Consider the following 9,084-nt stretch of genomic DNA (forward strand, 5'->3'; position numbering starts at 1 on the left):
TACCCTGTTGAAAAAACAGCATATACCGATTAGGTAGGTTTTGATGCTGGGATGCTGGTTTTAGCTGGTTTATACGAGTCCTTTGCTGTCCAGAACAGGTCGTAGCTGCAATACTTTATTGGCAACATTGAATGTACACAATGCCACTGAACTCAGTGAAACTCGCATATTTTGCAGATTATTGCTGCAGAAAATAGTCAATTATTGTCATGTTTTGGGCTGTACTACTATTTGGAGTACTATAGACTGCCAAAAGTTATAACAAATTAAAGAGAAGAGTGCAAAAAACTGTCTGAGGAACAAAATGTGTTTGTGGTTGGGTAAATGAACCAGGATTTCCAGGGCAAGAATCCTGACGACATTTGTGTTTGTTTTCATCATTTATATTTGGCTCACATCTTTAATTAATGCTCATAAGTATCTTTACCACCTATTAACTTTAGTTTGTCAAAAGATTGCACCCTTTCCTGGTTACCAAGTGCTTCTCTATATGATTTAGCAGCTTCCACGTTTTTTCTGTGCTTTAGACAGCATAAATTAGCACAACAACGTATTCAGTAATATATTAACCGTGCAATCCATGCTGTTGTTTACATCCGAGTATCGCCGATATGGGTAACCCACTTCCGGGTAACTGACCAAATTGTGATGTAAGTGCTTGTTTGCGTCCTGTGCCCACAGTATAATATACCATAGTCTGTGAATTAATTCTTGCATGTAATTACAGCTCTCACAAGATGTAAGATATAACCATAATATTTGTTAAATCTGTTAGATGTAATGGTGAACTGGATCATGCATTTGTTCCCACCTTTGATGCTTTTACCTCAATGAGAGTGATAACAGTCTGAATCAGAAGCCACCGTTGTCTTCTCCACTCCCCAATACAGCAAGACCACTTATTCAGCATTTTTAAAAGCTGTGGTGAGAGCTAATACGTGCTAAAACAGTAGGTTTCATGACCCTATCTTCATGCCTTATAGTCAGGTTTCGACCTGGATTAGAGATTAGATTTGCCATATAGTACATTTAGCTTGGCGTGAGTTTACGATGTGTATGCAGACAAAGTTTGACGTGCTATATATATATGTCGCTTGCTGATAATGAAGTTGCAACAATATCAAGCAGCTGAGACTATATAGTACAGGCAGAGTGCAGACAGTGTTTGTATTGTTTGTCAAATTGAAATAGCTTTGCCGCTGTGAAGAAAAGTAAATGATGCTCTCCAGAGGGCACCTCGGCCCAGGAGTGCCTTTAGCCGGTTTAGGCAGAGCCTGTCCGCTTCCTGTGTGTGACATTTATCCATTTGATCCATCTGATCCGTGTCGCTCTTCAGTGGAAGACCGTGGGCCTCAGGATCAGGTGGCTGAGCCAAACAGGTGATTTAGAGCCGCAGCTCTTTGAAGCTCGTCTGTGAGGTCAGTGGCGTCAGGTGCCTGCAGATGCTGCTGTCCGTCTGAAAGCTGACATACAGGATGTGTTCGGCATGTCTCGAGCCCCCCGTCCCCCTGTGCAGGTAATTGATTTCAGGGCACATGCCCCCTCCCACCTCGTCTGTTGAGTGTTTAGAGTCCACAGCCCGGCCTGTGGTGCGCTGTCAACGCTAATTCAATTAGAGACGCAGGAGTGTGACTAACTGCAACCTGCCAAGCATCTTTCCATATGTGTGCTTTTACCCCACACACACACACACTGATGTACCCTAAGCATGTTCTTAGACACGTTTATCCAATGCTGAACATCTTCTGTGGACCATTACACTTATTTTTATTATATATATATATATATATATATTTGTGCCACTATTTTAGAGAAGTAGGCACAGTTAAGCCTCTAATATTTTTTTTTTTTTTTTTTTTACACATTTATTCATGCAATTCATCCAGTTGTTTTTCACATGACATCTGTCATGAAATGCTATCATAGCCTTGTCTTTCATATCTGTGAATCTCCATGGAGTTCAGACATTCAGACTTTTGTGCTGTTTTTCTTTGGACCTGAGACTTTTTCAGATTACCAAATCCAGAGGATTATTTTACTTTAGATTAGTTTAAAACTAAAACTGAAATAAAAATGACTAAAAACTAAGACATATAAACAAGCAGTGTTGGGAAGTAACTAGTTACATATAACGGAATTACGTAATTTAAATAAAATGTAACTGTAATTAGTTACAGTTACTGAGAAAACATGTGTAATTAAATTACAGTTACTTCTGAAAAATGCCAGCGATTTTTTTCACACACTCACCCCCACTTACAGATCTAATTGACTTCTTTCATAAATTGCATTGATTCATACAAATGCAGCTGCTGCCATTTTTTTTTTTTTTTTTTTTTTTTTTTTGTACACTGTAATGGATTATTGTAATGGATTATAAGATAACTAACAAACTAGTACTACTTCCTTAATTATTTATGTGGTGAAATGTTGTGTAAGAAAACTGGTAAGACTGCACTCTATACGTAAAATGTCTATTTTGAACTTGCCATTTGCCAACAACTGATTTCTTCATGGAAGCTTTGCGTTCAAATATTTCACTCAGATCAGTGTTTCGTGTCTAATAATTTTGACCTAAACATCTAAATAATCTATGAAGCAGTTATGTAATAAGTGGGATAATGTTGTTGATAATGTAGCCAGTTGTTACCACAAAATAAAGGTGTGTATTATCCCTTACTTAATTCAAGTGATGAAGGATTTCGAAAGTCTGACAATAATCAAAGTTGAGTGCTACTGTAAGATTAACTCTGCCTGGTTTAAATGTTTCAAAATGAATAACAGTTGAAAATATTCGAAATTTAGAAAAGTAATCAAAAAGTAATTAAAAGTAATACGTTACATTACTCTTATAAAGTAATTGAAAAGTTACACTACTTATTACATTTTAAATCAAGTAACTTGTAATCTGTAACCTATTACATTTCCTAAGTACCCTTCCCAACACTGTAAACAAGCAACTAATACAAATGACCAAAACACATGTGCACACACACGTACACAACAAAACTACTAAAACTGTAAATATATCAGATAAATATATAGTTGCAATCAAAAATTTTCAACTGCCTTGACCTACAAGACATTTTGCTGCAGAGAAGAACATTTTATGAAAACAATTCAACAAAGGAATCAATAAACTATTGGAGAAGGTCCATTAATACACATCTGAGTAATTGAGAGAATGTAAAGTTGAGTAATGAAAAAAAAAATCGAACTGGCTCTCAACATTCATGTTCAAAATTATTCAACAACTATAAGTCAAATTTAGTGCATTTATTTAAATTCTTTATAACCTGCAATAATCACACCTTTCTAAGCACCTGCAAGTGTTTAGAAACTGTCCCATTCCTTACTTGAAAAAGCTTTCAGATCACTGATAATCTTTGGTTTTCCCATTGCACTGCTTTCATCAAATTCAACCAAATATTTTCAATAAGAATTACATCTGAAGACTGACCATGCCACTCAAGAACATTCAATGACCAAACCCTGAACCAAGCATTAGTGGATTTGGGATGATTGTCCTGCGGGAAAGTCCATTGATCATTAGCTTCAGTTTTTGCATCAAAGGCATCACAATTCTTGCCAAAATGGCCTGATACTTTAGAGAATCCATGATGTCCTTCATACAGTAATGATTTCCACTTCCTGCTACAGTGAAACAACCACATAACAGGACTGATCCACCTCAATGTTTGATGATGGTGTTCTTATACTTATAAGCTCCGAATTTTTTTTCACAAGACATACCACTGATCCATGGGTCCAAAACTCCACTCCATAAAACATTCTTCCAGAACTCCACAGGACTATCCAAATGAATTTTAGCACGTTCAGGTCGGCCTTTTTGTTCTTCTTGGTCAAGACAAAGTGCCTCAACATGAAGGCCATACTTGTCTAGTGTTCATCTTATACACTGCACTGAAATGTTTTCCTCCTTTCATTGGGTCATCTTGCAAGTCTTTGGCTGTACATTGCAGGTTGTTCTTAGTTGCTCTGTGTTTTTTTTCTTCAAGACCCTCAAAGATTTTCTGGTACAACACATTTTAAACTAAGGAATAAGGCTGCCAGCTGTTTCTCTAGGAACTTTTAAAGGGCACCTATTATGCAAAATTAACTTTTACGTGTTGTTTGAACATAAATGTGTGTTGGCAGTGTGTATACACAACCACCCTATAATGCTCCATTTTGTTTATTCCCCATAAATCATGAGCAGTTGACTGGCACAGCCGTATTAGCAAAGACCCCGACCTGAGTGAGCCGCACACAATCTGTCATGTTTATCTTCACGCCAGAGCATTTAAAAACAGCATTCAAGTAAGAAATGTTGTCTTATTACAGCTATAGATGTTGTTTAGTCCAGAGCAGTGAGTGATTTTCTGCTTTTAATTTATTGTCCTTTTAAGGCAAGTCATGTCGCTTGCAAATGCAGCTCCTATCTCATTGAATGGGGAAACATCAAATTCTCCAAAACAGCTCACCAAGTTTATGATTAAATTTCATATTTTAAATCACCAATTAAATCTGACAACAACTGCCTCATAAAAATTGTTCCTTGTGCTTCAATAGCGTTAAAAAGAACTTATTTTTCAGGCTAGATGAGCCAGTGCGTATGTGCAGTACTGAGCGCACATCTCAGAACGCTGATTGTTTCTATAGCAACCGGGACTTCTAACGGCAGCTGCAGTGACGCACTGACTTTACTAATCAACAATTGGCTGTTTCATTGAGAAGGTGGGGCTTCAGTTCCATAATGAGCATTGCATTTTTCCCCTTTCAAAACTATTTGAGTGACACATCTTGGGTATTCTATAGTCTTTGGTTTGGGTAATAATAACAGTGTAGACCCAAACAGCAGTATAGGTACTGTATATTGCGCTGCTGTCAATACACCAATCTAATACAAACATCTAATATCAACTTGATTTCTTTTCCAGCTGTTTAACTTCACAGACATAACTGACTGTGTTTTTGTAACTCCAGCGTGTTTTTAACATGAACTTGTGTGTGAAAGAGAGTCTAGTTTAGTATATACAAGCCATGTAATATGTGTGCATCCAGAAAACGTATATCAGACATTTAAACTGATATGGCTTTAAACACATGATTTCAGCTCAGTATACATACTGATAAAAACCAAACATATTTTTTCGGCAGAGATATGAGCTAAAATGTTACAGCCCTGTTCTGGAAAAAAGGAGGCGGGAGCAGCAGCTAATTTGCATTTAAAGAGCATGCACTAAAACAGCCTGTTTCTGCTTCCACTCAAAATAGGCTTTTTCAAAATTATATAATAAATGATCTGTGGGGTATTTTGAGTCGACACTTCACAGACACATTTTGGGTACACCTAATACTTATATTACATCTTGTAAAAAGGGGCATAAAAGGTGCCCTTTAATGAAATCTTCATGTAGTCCAGAGGTGGCGAATGTCAGTCCTGGGTTTTTCTTCAACCCTAATCAAACACACCTGTACAAGCTCATCAAGGTCTGAAGGTTTACAAGGAAACTACAAGCAGGTGAGATAGGGTTGGAGCTGAACTCTGCAGGTCTGTGGATCTCCAGGACAGGAGTTCGCCACCCCGGATGTAGCCTTAGACTTTCCAAGCTAATTCTCTTTTTTTTTATATAGAGTTTCTAAAGGCTTAATTGTGTTCTAAGGGAATTTTGTTCCCCACCATACAAATAAGTGACTTAAAAACAGCAATTCTGAATAGGGATTGAATAATTATGGCATAGCTAAGTCCTATAACTCAAAATATATATTATATATAATTATATATTGACATTATCACTTCTATTATGCCAGTAAACTGTAGTAGATGTATTTTTTTATAAAATCCTGGATCTTCAGAAAAGCTTGTATTTGTTAAGTACTGCTGGGCCCCATTATGGGCTTGCACCCGGGATCCACATTGAATGAATGAATGATGCATTTGTATAGCACTTTCATTGTGTATTTCCGTACACCCAAAGCGTTTTACAATCATATGGGGGATCTCTCCTCAACCACCACCAGTGTGCAGCATCCACTTGGATGATGCGTTGGCAGCCACAGTACAACGGCACCAGTGCGCTCACCACACACCAGCTACAGGTGGAGAGGAGAGAGTGATATAGCCAATTTAATGGAAGGGTATTATTAGGAGGCCATGATTGACTAGGGCCAGTGGAAGAAATTTGGCCCGGACACCGGGGTTACACCCCTACTCTTCACGAGAAGATTTTTTGTGACCACAGAGAGTCAGGACCATCATCCGAAGGACGGTGCTTTTTACAGTATAGTGTCCCCATCACTATACTGGGGCATTAGGACCCACATAGACCACAGGGTGAGCACCCCCTGCTGGCCTCACTAACACCTCTTCCAACAGCAACCTAGTTTTCCCTGGAGGTCTCCCATCCAGGTACTGACCAGACTCAGCCCTGCTTAGCTTCAGTGAGCAACCGATCTTGGGCTGCAGGGTGATATGGCTGTGGTGACATTGGGGCCAGCCGTGGAAGCCCAGACGTACTAAAAGTGGGACCTGTAAGGGTACTGCATGGGTCTTAATTGGGCAATTCATGTCAGACCGATTTGGGCCCCACCTGCCCAAATGGGTCCAAGGTGGGCTCTGCAACATGGCTACCCTGATGGGCTTTAAATGGGATCAGTAAGAGTCTTATGTGGGTCCTAACTGGGCAATTCATGCCCCACCTGCCCAAAGGGGTTTAAAGTGGGTTTGCACCCGGGATCCACATGGGGGCCAGCCGTGGATGCCCAGGTGGGTTTTAAGTAGGATCTGTAAGGGTCTTATGTGGGTCTTAACCAGGCAATTCATGACAGACCCATTTGGGCCCCACCTGCCCAAAGGGGTTTAAAGTGGGTTTGCACCCGGGATCCACATGGGGGCCAGCCAATACCCAGGAGGACCAGGCCGCACAACCTGCCCCCCCGACCCCCCACCCCACCAAACCTCCCGGCCTTCACCAAATTCTCTCACTCACTCACTCCCTCACCGAGCTGAAACAGTCCGACTCCGATCGCCATTGTGTGACTCAGGTGCAGAGAAAGACAAGAATGTCTCAGATTGAGCGATTGAGGTGTTCTGTTGTTGGATGTAATTATGAACATAGCAGTCCTCATTTACTCCCAACATCTGAGAAGTTGAAGATGCAGAGGATTAACGTTACTTTTGTTTTTAAAGAACTGAGTATAAGGATTAAAGTAAACATTACGGCTCGTCATCCCACGGCAGAGAGGGGCGGGAAGAGCAGAGCTCATTAGCATTTAAAGGAACGTACAACAAGGGCTGATTTTGACAAGGTAAAAACACTACCATTGAGAAATTTTAACCAAAGTATAACTTAGACTTCTCATTAAGACTCTAAAGAATCATATCAACTTGTGAAAAATGGGCATCCGATGACCCCTTTAAAATACAGTGATAAAAACAAGTTCTAATTAAAAATATATTTTATTATTGCTAGCTGTCTGAAAGATTGTTTTATTGAGACAAAACTTTTTTTTTCTCTTTGCTGTACTGAAAGGCTCAATGGGTATCCTAATGTGCACTTTATCTACTTCCCATTTTCCCATAACCCATTTTCAAGATTTGATCCAGTTCAATAGCCAAAAGCTGATCAGATTACTCCTGAACTTAACCCAGGTGATGACAAGAGACACAGACACCAGCTTCCCATCAGACATAATCTGTCTGTCAGTGAGTCGAGAGCAATGGCTTCCACAATTCTGACACCGCTGTCATATAACCAGTAGAGTAGGGATCCAAAAAAGTTAAATCACATAGCATGCATAAACTCAATCAATCAATCCCAAACAATCAGACAGCGATACATTATCAAAAGTAAAAATATTTAGTTTTGTTTTAGAAGTCATATTCAAAGTCCGTTCGGTTTGGATGAGTATGAGGCTTGTCTCTGAGCATGTGAGTCTAAGACACGAGAGCAGCTCTTTAGCACAGGGATGTGTTCAGAATAATACTGTTGACTCCAGACGCTTTGAAAGCGGGAAAGTGATAGGGCCAGCTGCAAAACGCAATAAAAACAAATTAGAAGCATTAGCACACATGTGAGGAAACACTGGCTTAGGCAGATGACGGTTTGTGTGTGTGAATGATGGAGGCTGGGGAAAGACTTTTATTGCACTGATTGGACACACATGCCCCAGCAGATCAAGCAGAACCAATGCGCTCTGCTTCCTGCTCCGTCTGACAGCCGTCAGCCTCAAGAAAATTGAATGCTTCAACAAGGGGGAGCGGGAACATGAGGATTCAAACCATCTGCCAACAGGACAGCTGTATCATCACACAGTACAAACACTTAGTAAGGAAGTATAACATGCGCCCCTGTGTTCAGAAACACACAGTTTATCCATGCTGGCTCAAGCGTTAAATATGCACTGTTTGCAGAGCGTTCACATCCAGGACAACATTGTATTTTCTCTAAAGTGAAAATAAAAAATACTATGTCACGGTTATAAGCAAAGATTAAGCAAAGTACATTGTTTCTGGTCAGTGAAACAGTATGCTAGTGAAGTGGACTAAATGCTTAAACATTCTGAAATAAATGAGCATTTTGTTTGTTATGTGGAAGAAGGGATCACTGCTCTGAAAGATCAAGTCAAGCCCAGGGCCCAGCTGTTCAAAACATTTAAGATGTTTGTGCTAGTTTTTCAAACCAGTATCATCCTGATGGGGCCAATTTGTACGTATGCATGTATGTATTTAATTATTTATGTACTTACTAAACTAATAGGATTAATAGATAACCTAATGCCATTGTTAAACAAATAAAATGCAAACCATAATTAGCCTTTTCACACTTCCGTGTTTCTGGCTTCTGGATTGGCGCTTGCAGGAAAAAAAGTTTTTCCAGTGACAGCAGCAGCCGTACTTAAGAGTAAGTTTGGGAATCAATGCTATTTTTACAAAATAGATACTATAATACTATAATATAAACCAGTGTTTTACTCTACAAAGAGCAAACATTTCTTCAAAAACTTTTTGTGCCAGCTTCAGGTCATCGCAAATACTGTGTTTATATGATTCTGAATGTTGGCACTTATAATTCATTACAT

The sequence above is a fragment of the Garra rufa genome, chromosome 16, assembly GCF_049309525.1.
Source record: "Garra rufa chromosome 16, GarRuf1.0, whole genome shotgun sequence".
Lineage (NCBI taxonomy): Eukaryota > Metazoa > Chordata > Actinopteri > Cypriniformes > Cyprinidae > Garra > Garra rufa.